The sequence below is a fragment of the Hippocampus guttulatus genome, chromosome 2 (assembly GCF_054856545.1).
Source record: "Hippocampus guttulatus isolate MCC_2025c chromosome 2, RoL_Hgut_1.0, whole genome shotgun sequence".
Classification (NCBI taxonomy): domain Eukaryota; kingdom Metazoa; phylum Chordata; class Actinopteri; order Syngnathiformes; family Syngnathidae; genus Hippocampus; species Hippocampus guttulatus.
Window position 1 is genome coordinate 17,305,384 of NC_141262.1, and position 14,466 is coordinate 17,319,849.

At 41.3% G+C, this 14,466-nt stretch overlaps 1 protein-coding gene across 4 annotated transcripts in view; it reads right to left on the reverse strand.

Annotated features, from left to right (window-relative positions):
* LOC147208711 (teneurin-2-like) overlaps positions 1 to 12,737 on the reverse strand; it is a 216,592-nt gene extending 203,855 nt beyond the window's left edge. For all 4 annotated transcript variants that reach the window (XM_086099673.1, XM_086099655.1, XM_086099663.1 and 1 more), the window contains exon 1: positions 12,360 to 12,737. The gene's annotated coding sequence lies outside the window, so the exon portion shown is untranslated. The remainder of the gene's footprint in view (positions 1 to 12,359) is intronic.
* Positions 12,738 to 14,466: the final 1,729 nt, after the last annotated feature.

Sequence of the window (14,466 nt, forward strand, 5' to 3'; positions counted from 1 at the left end):
TCACCTGACCCCCCTCGCTCTGCTGCTGCCACACGTCGCCGTGAAGTCAGGGTAAAAGGAATGTCAATCTATAGCCAAGGTGAACAAACAAATTCTTTGATTGATACAGGATGTGAAAGGCAGGTAATTAAGCCTTTATTTACCATGAGTAAATTCTCGTTCATTTCGAATGACCTATCAAAAGGGTGAAACAAAAAACTTGGACAAATCATTTCTCAGACATTTTAGAGGATAATAAAATGAATCGATTTCTTCTTTTTTTTTTTGTTGACGGACTTCTGCTCCACAGTTTGGATCAGAAGACTAGAATAATTTTGTGATTGATTTATTCTCTGACGCATTATTATTCATGTATAAAGACAGTAAACGTGAAATAGTCATTCAAACTTAAATTTGCATATGGTGCCAGTACCAATTTTGACAGGGTCAACGGCTTTAATGTCATAACTCAAACAATGCCTAATTGTAAAGTAAACTTTGTGTGCCCGAGAAAAATAAGTGGACCGGTTGCCAGTCAGTTGCAGAGCAAACACTATCTATTGAGAGACAACCATTCACTCTCACACTGATGCTGTCTTTGAGTGGGAACTAATCAGGTGCTGCCTGCACCTTAATCAGGCGAACAAATTCAATGCAGTTGTAAATTCTTACACACACACACACACACACACAGGGTTCGGTTCCGGTTCTGGCCTCCCTGTGTGGAGTTTGCATGTTCTCCCCGTACCTGCGTGGGTTTTCTCAGGGCACTCAGGTTTTCTCCCACATTCCAAAAACATGCATGGCAGCCTGATTGAACACTCTAAATCAGCCTTCCTCAACTGGCGGACCGCGATCCACGACCGGACCGCCGACCTCCTCTGTCCGGACCTCCTCTGTCCGGACCCTCAGCAAATTGTATAAAATAATAAATTATAAAGTGATTTTTACGCTATACATTTTATATTTTTGGACTACAATCTGCGCATTAGCGCGATCGCTTGTTAAAATTATCCGTTGTATTCTTTGCGTGCACTAACAGATGTATTGTAGAGGACCGCAGCAGTGTGTGTATAATGTTTGACTAACTGGAGACCCTGGCTGAGCAGGGCATGTCGGCGATAACGATGCGCTGATTGGCTCCTCTGAACTTAAGGTGTGCCCATACATGAGCGTCAGCATATACGATGCGCTGATTGGCTCCTCTGAACTTAAGGTGTTCCAATACGTAAGCGTCAGCACGCGTCTATCCCAATACACACGCATTCAAAATGGATGATTGTGTCAGGAAACAGACGCATGCGCGACGCCACTGTGCTCACAGCTTCAGCCCAGGAGAGCCGCACACAGACAATTAGACAAGACGAATCGCAGGAGGTTTCGATTGTGTGCAGTTTTGCTCCCGTCTACTCAGGGATCTTTGCAGCTGTTTAACAGCAGAACACCGCAACATGGTAAATGTGCCTCAACACAATACCTCTCATTATTTGCTGTGTACTGGCAAAGTGAATAATTGTTATTTTCATGCACCCCATTATTGGTTGGTTGTGTTGAGGAGGGGGAGCTGTCAATTTGCTTTTGGCCCTCCTTGGACACAGGTTCTTTTATCTCTCTACAAGGTGGAAGAAGACCCAACACCACGTCGTCTTCAGTTGTGAGGAGTGTTGATTTGTATAAGCTTGGCTTGACCATACTAAATGGGCATATAGCCCTGCTGCCCATGACCGCCGTGCATGGGACCGGACCTTGGTCTTATTAAAAAAAAAAAAAAAAGTGGACCTACAGCATTTCTAGTTGAGGACCACTGCTCTAAATTGTCCCTAGATGTGAGTGTGAGTGCGGATGGTTGTTCGTCTCTGTGTGCCCTGCGATTGGCTGGCAACCGGTGCAGGGTGCCCCCCGCCTACTGCCCGGAGACGGCTGGGATGAATGGATAATTTATATTAGGGTTTATGTCGTGCCAAAACTTGCGCAATAAAATGTGAATTGAAAACGGTGTACGTTCTGCAAGTATTTACGAATAATACCGGGAAATGGAAATAACTTTGGAAGAGAATTTACTGTGTGCACCCCTACACTCCTAAAATGTTAAGTTACGCTGTATTCCGTACTATATTTCCAGCTGCTCCTCCAAAGCTGAAGGGCAGTGGAATCCAGTGGACACTCCTCACCCATCGATGAAGTTTTTACACCTTCATGCTCACATTCAGTTATGCCGTACGTTGTGATTCAGGAACAAATAAAATGGCTGTTCTTTCAGTTAGGTTCAAGTGCAGGAAATTGATTCTTTAATAAAAATTCAACAGCCAAGTTTCATTACGTTTCAGAGCTTATTCTCTTTCCCTTGCGGAGGGGAAAAATATCAGTTCATTAAATTACTTTTCTGGAAAGTCTCGAGGGATGCCATCTTAACTCCCACCCTCTTTCACAAGGCCATTTTAGACTGTAACTAGGCATGTCTGCTTAGAAATGCAGGCAGGGAGAAGAAGCAAGCGCATGTAAGCGATGCATGGAAGCACACTACATTTTCTGAAATCAATGGCTGCCAAAGGGTTTGCGGTAATTCCATTGAATAGAGCAGGGAACGGAACGATCCCATCAATCAAGGTTGAGGGAGTTTGCATGCCACAAATGGTAACGCTGCTGTAATTTGAAATTGCAAATGAAGAACGTGTGTACAGATGCATGCATGGTTGCACTCAGTACATGCTTGGATATGTCCATGGCTAAAAGGGGTAGATTCCTCCCTCATCTTTTACGACTGCACACATTTTGAGGAACCTGTGCATGTGTTTTCTAGGCATGCCAACATCTTTTTGTCACCAATCGTGACTTATTCTTTTTTTTTTTCTATCAGCCCTCAATACTCAACATTGAGAATTTTTCTCTTTGCGCTTATCCTTAGTCATGAATCAGGGCTTTGAAACACGAAGGTTTCATGGAGCAAACATGGAGCATTTACATGGAGCAAAGAGGGGGGAAACAGACTGACAGACAGACACATTTCACGAATAGTCATTTCTTTTGCCACCGAGACCAAAGAATCCAGTTCTGTGCCCACAACAGAACCAGCCTGTTCATGTGCGCTGAAATCCTTCTTTTTGATTTTGCTGCCTCCAAAGCACATTTAGAAATGCAACGAGACCAAGGTGGCCAAAGGCAGTTAGTTCAGTTCCATTGTGCAGGGTTGTCTTGATAAAATTGAATGAGATGCCTTTCAATGTATATGTCCATCCATTCAACCATTTTCTGATCTGCTTTGTCCTCACAAGGGTCCTGGGGCATGCTGGAGCCTATCCCAGCCATCTTCGGGCAGTAGGAGGAGTACACCCTATACTGGTTGCCAGCCAATGGCAGGGCACACATAGACAAACAACCACTCACACTCACGCTCACACTTATCGGTGTGAATTTAGAGTGTTCCATGAACCTGCCATGCATGTTTTTGGAGCGTGGGGGGAAAACCGAGTACCCGGAGGCAACCCACGCATGCAGGCACAGGGAGAACATGCAAACTCCACACAGGAAGGCCAGAGCCGGAATCGAACCCTGCACCTCTGCACTGTGAGGTGCGTTAACCAGTCATCCACCGGGCCGCCCTATATACAAGTGTGTGTGTGTGTGTGTATTTTATACAGTAATCCCTCGTTTATCGCGGTTAATGGGGACCAAAACCACCCGCGATAAACGAAAATCCGCGAAGTAGCGACCCCCCCTCCATATACAGTAGGTACATGTACATAATATTTATAAGGCCAAATTTAATGGTATACATGCATGTAGAAGTACATTTTTAAGTAATTAACATGACTTAATGCTGTATACTAATAGATTTAAACATGTATAAGTTAGGTTAATTTATGAATAACAAAATACAGTAAACATATACATGTAGTACTGTATATGTTGCTCTATGTGACTCGCTGTTGTTTTGCTGACTTTCGCTGCTTCTCGCGGACCTTTGTCGTACTTTTTGCGGACTTAAAAAAAAAAAATTATGAATATGTTTGAAAAAATCCGCGATGCACTGAAGCCTAGCTAAACGAACCGCGAAATAGCGAGGGATCACTGTATATCTATAGATCTCTCTCTATCTATATATATATATATATATATATATATATATATATATACAGGGGTGCCCATTATGTCGATCCTGATCTACCGGTAGATCTAAGACAGGTCCCAAGTAGATCCGAGGAGTGTCGAGGAGGAAAAAAAAACAAATAACCATTTGTGTGTCTTTAAACATGTTAGTAATATATATGTTTTTGTTATTGTACGCTGCACCCTAATCATCCTATCAGTCTCGTTTTCACAAACAAAAAAAATAAAAAATAAATAAAATAAAGCAGGTAAATCTTGAATTTACAGTGGCGCGTGATTACGTCACCGGAAGTTGTTAGCGCTCAGCAGTCTGCAATTGCATCTTGTGATCAGAGCTGTTGCGCTCTGTCTTTTATCGTCATTATTCTCATTCAGAGTTTGCTTCGTGTACACTTCACCGAGGGCACGGGCAAAGAATAGGAACCTAGGAGGGCCCAGGGAAGCACTTTAAAATGGTACGTGTGAGCTACGATAGTTAAAAGGCTGCAAAAGTGCATCGCATGCCTCAGTTTCTCATCATGGCGTGCGTGTGTGTGTGTGTGCGCGCGCGTGCCGGTAAGGGTAGATCCCGGGAGGTTTGTTGATCAAAAAGTAGATCTTCGGTCCAAAAAATTTTGGGCACCCCTGTATATATATATATATATATATATATATATATATATACAGTATATACAGTATGAGAGAGAGAGAGAGAGAGAGAGACACGAAAATCCAAAGTAAGTCTTCTGTGCTGATATTTTTTTTAGATGCTTCACAAAAAGTAGAAGGATCTCCTGGAAAGTAGATGCCTGGTCAACACAGTATTCTAGTTTCCATATGGAATGAAAAATGATTGACGTTTCTCTTTATTGCTAATCCATTAACACAAACATCATACGTACCTGCCATTAATCTGAGCCATTATTCATGAGTTCATATGCTTGAAAGCACATACTGGAGGTTGGAGATGCTAGACTACTTAACAAGAAGTGCAGCCGTAGGCCCACAAAGAGCCAGAGGCATGTTGAGGAGGTTGAGTTAAAACCAGTCAGTCAGTTGAATGACAGATGCACAGTCATAACTATCATCCCTGATATCATCCGGCTGTGCCATCATTTGACTGCTGTCAGAAAGCTCTACTTTTTGGAAAGCATTGCTAACGCTGAGTGTCACAAGCCACACATTCATTTGAACACACACAGTATTCTTCCAAGTGTTGTCTGATCCACACAATGTGACTCACCATATCGAAATCATACGAGAACTTCATAGGTTGTTACTCATGTAGGTCACAAAGAAGGGGCATCGAGGGGAGGATGGCATTCATGGGCTTCAGATTTCAATATATGGTTGGAGCAAAGCAAACCAAAGTCTGCAACAAAAGTCCTCAAGTTCCACAAGAAAACTTCATTGAATATATTAATATAGGTCTGAAAATGTTTTTCATTCTGAAGTAAGTGCAATAATTTGTCTTGAATGCCTTTTTAAGGGTCGGTGTTCCAATTGAGAGATAATGTGGAATTATTTCTGACAGTATGCTGCACATTAAGTCTCTCCATCCTACTTCAAGACAGTTAATTGGCAATCAACCAAAGTGTGCTCCAAGAACAAGTACACAGTAGAGCTCGGAGATATGAAATTTTAAATATATTTATATATACTGTATATATTTTTTTTGGGGGGGGGGGGGGGTCACGATACAGGCCATTCAAGTAATGTGGAATACATAACCCTAAATCAAAATGCCCTCACGGGATTAAATTGCAAAGATAGCAGGGCAGTATATGTGTTTCCTAACTTGAGTATCCTTCAAAATCATCTAATGTACACCTTATAAGTGAAGCATTAACATTAAAATTGAATTATTAATTCACTTGCCAAGTCACATTTGCCGCCCTGTGTCCAAAATTGTCTTCTTAAAGAATCTGCAGGTTGCTTCATGTTTTTTTGTTTGTCTTTTAAGATGTTGTGGCTAATGCCAGTTCTTTATGGTTGTTAAAGCAAATTTGATCATTAATAAAGTGTTAGCTGACATGACTGACAGAAAAAAAGAGTGCGAGCTTTGGCACTCGCAGTCAGGCTAACCAATTAAATGGCTATTTTGATCATCTAAAAAAAACATTTCAAGTTTCTTTTGAATATGGATGTTAATTTTCAGTTGTAAAAACAGAGATGGACTCGGTGAAGCCAATAACAATATTTTGCGAGTTCAATAGCCGAGACCAAGATTAGGCACAACACAAAAAAAATAATTAAAAAACAAGTCGATTGCGGACTGCAAGCCTGCGGTGAGTGCAAGCTGACGTATCATCAGCTCCAATATAATATATCAACGAAGACGGAATACTGCTGCAACTGGGCTTGCCTTTGCACAGCAATTCAGGATTACGAATGAGACAACCACTTGCCTGAAGACATCACATTTTCTAGCTTCCCAAAACAAAATGTATAATGCCTCACAGATGCAATTAGGGATAAACAAAACATAGAAGGGTAAACAATATTAGCTCCTTCAAGATGGACAACCCAGAGAATGAATGGATGAATATGCTCAACTCATGCCACTTCACTTCATGCCCTGTCAAAAATAACACCATATAAAAAAACACTTTCACTCACCACACTCCAAGATAACGAAGCACCTTTTCTTTAAAACTCAGAGTTCTTAATTAATCAGTGGTGACACGAGGTTATTTCTCCTTCCATTACCACAATGATGTGTCCAAAATATTAAGATGCTTCAGGGGTAATGAACTGTACCGCACAAGTCTTAGTTGTTATTCAAAATTTAGTTGATGAAAGAGCATCCATGCCATCAATTCCATTTACCAATGGAACACTGACCACCTGCCTAGGGCTTAAAATGGATCAAAATCAACAACAACAAAAAACAACTCAAGCTTTGGGATCCAGGCGAAAGAGACTGCTCAGAATGAACCAAAGTCCCCCCCACCCTCATCCCCTCCCCCACAGCATGCAAACATATCAAGCTAAAACAAACCGTACTATAGATGCTATATAAAAGTTTATTAATTTGGAGAAGCACAATATGTCAAAAAAATATTACCATCGAGATAATGTCCTGCGCATATGCACAGTGATCCCTCGCTACTTCGCGATTCACTTATTGCGGCTTCAGTGCATCACGGATTTTTCAAAAATATTTACCCCCCCCCCCAAAAAAAGTAGCGAAAAGGCCGCAAAAGGTCTGCGAGAGGCAGCGAAAGTCAGCAAAACAACAGCGAGTCACATAGAGCAACATATACAGTACTGTATGTATTTTTCATGTTTATGTTGACTGTATTTTGTTATTTATACACTAAACTAATCTAACTTATACATATATATATATATATATATATATATTAGTATTGGTGGTCCAGTGGTTAGCGCGTCGACCTCACAGTGCAGAGGTCGTATGTAGCATTACGTAATGTTAATTGCTACAAACATTTACTTCTATATAGTTAGTTAGTTAGTTAGTTCCGCCCGCTCCTATTTGGAACATTGGGCGACGAGCCTCCTCCATTTGTTCCGGTCACTGGCGACCCTTCTTGCTCCATGCCAGCTGACACCCATCTCACTGAGGTCTTCTTTGGCAGTCTGTCTCCACGTCTTCTTCTATATGCAAGTATATAATTAAATTTGGCCTTCTAAATATTATATACTGTATACTCGTACACATGTACATATACCTGTACATCCATGGGGGGGGGGGGGGGGTTACCTACTTCGCTGATTTTCCTCTTTCGCGGGGGGGGTTTCGGTCCCCATTAACCGAGGTAAGCAAAGGATCACTGTATATCGCAAAGGCATGCAATAAGCTGGAATTGTATGTTTTTAGATGCAAGCTTTAATATGCATCGGCATGCAATAAGAGAACAATGTCGAGGAGCATTACTAAACACAAAATAACAATATTATGCAGCCCTATTTTAATTGGTCATAAATTTTACCCCAAATTGATTACATTTTCAAGCAATTGCCTATCCTATTGTACTCAACACTATCAGGCATGTCCACATTTTTTTTTGCTAAGTAACCAAACACACTTTGTAATAGCCTACATTAAATTGAGCAAAAAAAGTGTCCAAATATCAACTAAAGTCATCGTTTCATTTCGGATTTTTGGACAGAAAATAAAAGGCAACAACTAAGGGTTCATTACTGTCGTTAAGGTAATTAAACTGCATTGTAATAATTGATGCAATTGTGCCTTTTTTTTTTTTAAATGTGAGAGACATCTGACTGTAATTTGGCAATAGCGCGACGCTGGCCCTGCGACAAACATTCAACCCGCTATGTGGGTTCATTATCCAACTCTGAGTGGGCTCTGAATTGGTTTGGAAGACCAAACGGTTAGCTGGGCTTGCAGTACCAACATGCCTAGTGTGAAAACGGCATTAGTGAAATTGGACCCTTGAGGTTTTTTAATGCTCTTTTCCATCTGTTTGCCTGTGTGCATGTTAAGGGTTGTATCTACGCAACTGAGCACAAGACACAGCACAAGGAGTCACAATAAATATAACAGCCCCTGAAGAAGGCGCATTGTCCCAAGAGGGTGTTCATTTAATATGCGTGCCTATTTATGTGCATACAGCGTATACTGCCGTGCTTACGCATTCGGGTTATTGTGTGAAGCCTGGGTCTCTAATCCCCTAATCTGTTGAACCTGGAAGTCACTGCAGTTATCTGTCAGCCGGGTCAGAAAGAGGCTCAACACTATAACACATGCACAAGCGTACACACACAGCCAAACGCATTAACACTCCCACAAACACCCGCACAGTGAGAGTAATTTAGTCAACAGGGTCAGCCTCATTCAGTCGAATCAAGATTGATGCTCCTCTGTCCAAACCTCACAGGTGTTGGAATAAACTGTAGACATACGTAACCCAAATAGAGGTATTGAGAGCAGGCAGAAAGAGGTAGAGTGACTCACTCCACTTATTTTCACCTCTAAATTAAAAACAGCATGTTCCAATGCAGTCAGGAATAGTGTCTGTATAAAAGCTCATTAAAACCCATTTCTGAAAGACTGAATTGGAAGTTTCATGTGGGTCTCAAGACAAATTCACATACATATCTTTCTCATTTTATTTGATACAAAATGCCTCCATAGGCCCAATGTATTTATTTAGTCTAATTATTTAGTCCCCCTTAAATGCAGGCCTTGCCATTATCACCAGTTTACCCGTTCAGGTCAGCTTTCAGGCACAACGTTTTTATTTACATTTCCTACCTTATTATCATTTGAGCCATGATGAGTTGTTATTTTTAAGAAGTGCGTCTCCAAAAGGAGGATTAGGAAATACTGATCAACATGGTGATGGCATTCAGCTAAGCTTCTGGCGCATAAGGTCCAGCCAGGACACAGACTCTGAGAACCTTTAATGCTCTGACGCTTGTGTTGGTTCCAAAGCTCTAAGGCCTGTCTCTTTATGTATAAATACACACACGTCTTTGTGTGTGTGTGTGGGTGGGTTGATGGGTATGTGCCAAATAGGACACCCTGAGGGTTTGTCTGGAGCGTGTGGTTGACATGGCCTGCTGCTGTCCAGTGTGCTCCCCTATTAGTGCTCGTACACATGCAAACACATACTATGCACGCACTCTGGCAAACACACAACACTGCTTGACACAAAGGTGACAGATGCTTTTACAGTTTAAGTCAGTACTGTGTATTTGGACATTTAAAAAAATAATATATATATATATTATTTTTTTGTACGTCTATACACATATATATATATATGTGTATAGACGTACACATTTCAAAGTGCTTAGTGATCACACTGCAATCTGTAGGCGAGGCTTTCCTTTTGAATTCTACGAACGTGTCAAAAGCTCAAGGTGGAGGGACAGGAAGCCATACTACAGACACCGATAGATCACACAGACTCATGACTGCTTGGCGAGAGGGAAAGGTGCAGGAGGCGAAGGTACTGAGAGAAACTGTGTGGGTTTTGTGCATGTGTGATCTCAGCGGGACGGCTCATCATCTCTCTGTGTTGTTATGTCATAAGTTAATGGTAACTGCTGGACTAGGGAACCCACTGGATGGGTAGTGGGTGGGATTGTATTTTTTTTTTCCTTTCAGTGCATCCCACCAGAAAGTGGTGGTACTGTATTGGGATGCATTCTTAACTTGCAAAAACACGTTGCACAAGCATGCCAAATGAATCTTCATTCCCGACTGAAAAGATTCCTTCAATGTACTGGAGACTGCAGCTGGCCTTAGCTTTCGGCCGTAATTTACAATTTAGTTCTTGAATGTCCACGTTGTGCCTCTAACCATTTTTTATTTTTTTAATCGTCTATATCTACTTTCAAGTGATCACTGCATTTACTAGCGAATCACCTGAAACAACCGCATACACCCAAAATGCAGGGGTAGGGGCTGGGGTTAAGGGTCAACCACAAAAATTGGTCGACACAAAAATGTCTGCCTCAAAAGCATTAATTAATAATTTTATACACATATTTGCGATGCCTGAAACCATTGTTTCATTTTTCAGCATAAACATTGGTACGGATGGACGCCTGCGCATCAGTCTTCTGTCACTTCAATGGATTATGTCCGGGGGTTTTTTCTCCCCATAAAATTGGCCAAATTAAAGTTTTATGCCATTAGTGCTAAACAGATCTTCCGCCACTTGGAAAGGGGAGCACGGGTAGGCAAATGCTTGACGAGCTGGTGGCTGTTCTACTCCAAAGGTAGGAATTATTGTTCGTTTTAAGGAATAAAGTACATCCAACCACCGCAATTTAGAATGCACTATATTGTATTCATTTCACCTATGATGCGGGTTAATATTGTCCTAAAATTTTGAAGATGACGCAACTTGATGCTTCTCTGGTGAACTCATCTTAGCGTTGCTTGCTCCAAAACTGCATGGCTAAAGCAGTGATCGCGTTTGAGTGCAACGAGACTTGATTATTGTGGGAAATGTCTAAGATAATTAAATAAGGATAAGGAAAGTGTGACAGTCACTGTTGGATAATATTTTAAGAAGAAACCATTAATGGCCGTGAGAGGCACTTGAGATTGTGAGTCCCTGGCTTAGATGGTTAGCACAATTAAAATGTTCTTTACTTTGAAGCAGGGATGGCTCCAGGATTTTTGTTCTTTTCCGGGGCTTAGGGAGGACTTAATGGATACATCGGGGCGGGGCTGAGATCATAATTCATAAATTTTAGAGTATAAAATCAAATGCTGGTGGGGCTTAACTTGGGCTACACAAATTTCTGACGGGGCTATCGCCCTCCTTGGGCTGATGTCGCGCCATTCCTGCTTTGAAAGTTACTTTACTGTTCAAACATCAAGTTTGGCAAACTCAAGTGTGATGTGTAGAGGCATCCAGATCACTTTCATACATATTCCACAGGAAAAAAAAAGGTAGCCTGGGTGGGGGGTGGCGCCATTTTCCAGAGTACTGTAATTGAAATGATAATCAATCGAATAATGGATTCCCAAAATCTCTATTTGCGACAGAACATGTAACTGTGTTAAAATTTCTAATCATAAAACGAACCGTTGATGAATACTTGGCATTTTGACAGTAATTATATTAAAACTATGCACGAATACTATGAAAGCTTAGAGTCCATGTACTTAATATGAGGGCACCGGAAGCACTGTTTCAGAATCAAATAAAGAGTGATACATAATTAGGGGAGGGGAAATGGGAATACAGATGTGACCATTAAGACACACAATTGTGACCCTCAACCGGGGGCGGGGTGAAGAGTCCCGGTAATGACAGGTCAAGCATCAAATTAAAGCCCACTGGCCACTCAGTCTGTGTCATGATGACACAAGAGCATCTTTATTAAGTGCAGAAACTCTTCGACAGACGAGTTTAGTGTGTGTATGTGTGTGTACCTTGGACACTAAATCTTGGCCTTTAGTGAATATACACCTGATTGAATTTCATTTTCATTGAACAGTTAAGTAAGGCGCGCGTGATGGCACTCGTGCACGTTTGCAGCCTCCCGAATACCTGCCTTAGAAAAATAGCTCCACTCCACACTGGCGGCACATACAACCTTGTAGCGCATACTAGCAAAAGGAGCACGGTCGCGCCATTGTCAGCCAAGTGCAGTCCCTCCCCACACATGACCGTGAACGTTATTCAATGAAAGGCACCTCAATGTCATGACACTGCTCTGCTCTCCCCACACTCTCTGACAAAAGATTGCATCGACGCATCGCATGAACTACGAGCATCCACAGAAGCTGAACACAAACAGTCATTGTAAGCATCTCTGTTGCGTTTTAAAACATCACGTACCTGTTTTCCAGAAGCGTTCAGCGCATAATCCTCCGTCTTCGATGTGCAACTTTTTTTTTTCTTGGCGCCCAACAAAAGGGTTTCACACGTGTATTTACTTTTCTTTGCCTTCCTGGTCTTAATAAGGCTCTACAGTATGCGGGCAAGCTGCGGAAAAAAGAAGCAAAAAAACCTCCCGCAAAACATTTGAGCATACGCCGGACTCAAACGGAGCAATCCATCCGGTGTCAAAGCAGGTAGCAGGAAAGAAAAAAAAAACACAGAGAGAGCGCTAACTTTATAAAATGGCCATACGGCTGACACACGGAGCAGTGCGCAAACGTCGAGTCCTCACTGAAGAGAACGAGTCAGACACGCTGTCGGACATACTGCGAAAGGCATCAACAAACGGCAATGACCGAGGCACGGGAGCGCGCGTTCACGGTCGAGCCAGCGGTCATTATTATTATCTGAGCATGCAGGCTTTAATCCACTGTGCACTGTCGGTTGCAGCAGCATCCTTGTAAGCAACGGGCAGGTGCAATTGATTTACTTGAAATCGGACTTTTGCATGCAAATCACGATTTCATTGTCCTTCAACTCACATCTTCGGGTGTCCACTTATATTTAAAAAAAAAAGCGTCTTATAAATGTTAAGGTAGTTGTATAATCGAAATATCATCAGACACCTTGAAATTGATTATGGACAATCAATCTGAGTTTTCTTGATCATTATCAATCAAGCTTCCATTCAAACCATGCATGTATTGAATGAAGACAAGTTTACACGAGGCGTAAACTGTAAAAAAAAAATACGTCCTTACGAATTTTGCTTGCAGTTATCACAGATAGGTAAATTCCCGTCCCATTGTTTTGCATGCCATTGATTTACAAAATCTAAATTGACATCGACGTCCATCCATAGACATCAATGGAGACCAAGCTATAAGTCTGAAGAGAAGTCTGTCGTGTCCCACCTTGGTCATTCATATTTCTGGCATCGCAAAGGAAGCACCTGCGTCAAACTTTTAACATCAATCAATGGGTTAACATTCCGCGCCCCAGATAGGAAGTGTCACTTTTAGACAACAAAGAAAAATAAAACAAATTAACTCATCATGAATGATATTCTATGTAGTCTGCACGACACTTGTGTTTCAAAATGTTCCTATTATTAATGATTGTTATTTTGTCTTCGAATTTGAACATTAATTGATTGGGCTCTTATTTCTTTGTCGTTTCTGATCTATATAGGTGCCCGTTTTAAATAGTGCTCCCTAGTGTTCAGACTGAAATACCACATGCTGAAATGTTTTGTTTTCCAGTCCGCATTTAGGCGAATGAAATATGGGGAAAGACCATGAAATTGGTTCTTAAAATGTCAGTAACGACAATGTCTTTCTGTAAAAAGTGTTCGATTTGTTTGAAACCTATGCCATATTCGAGAAACGTTTGCATTAATTTTCTTTTAATCATATTTGATGAAACATAAAACATGTTTTCATCACAACTGCAAGACGTAAAGGCATGAGCAAATATTGTCAAGTACTCAAATGTAAGTATTTGTCAGGAAAAAAAATGTTTTGGTGGTTTAAGTTTTGATCATATCACATTTCTCTAATGTCACACCTCTATAATAATTTTTTGCGCAAAAGTTGACGTGCATGCCTGCTCAGTACAGTCTCAACCTTCCATGTCCCAGTGCTCATTGCAGTGGTCTTCATGCATCTCGATTCAAATAGTGCACCCACTACACTGCAGGCTACTCTTCACATTAGTGCACTGCCTAATGGGCTTTTGCAATATTAGCAGCAATAGAAAGGTGTAATAACAGGAGCACGCAATCATGCACCATAACAAGGGAAAGCATAGTTAACAGTTACACTATTGCTACTCCCTCTATGAGCAAGCTGTAAATACATATTTCCCAGTGGAGGTATGGTAATAACTTCTGCTTATTTGAAAACATCCCGTAAAGAGAACCTTGTGGCTCTTTTGATAAAGACTTCATTTCAGAGGCATTTTTAATGCATAACTGGGGATTGACATGGAACATGAGCCAACATTGTGCCTTTTATTTATTTTTTTTTTTCCAATTCTGTGTTGGTTTTCTGGTTTCTAGCCCAGT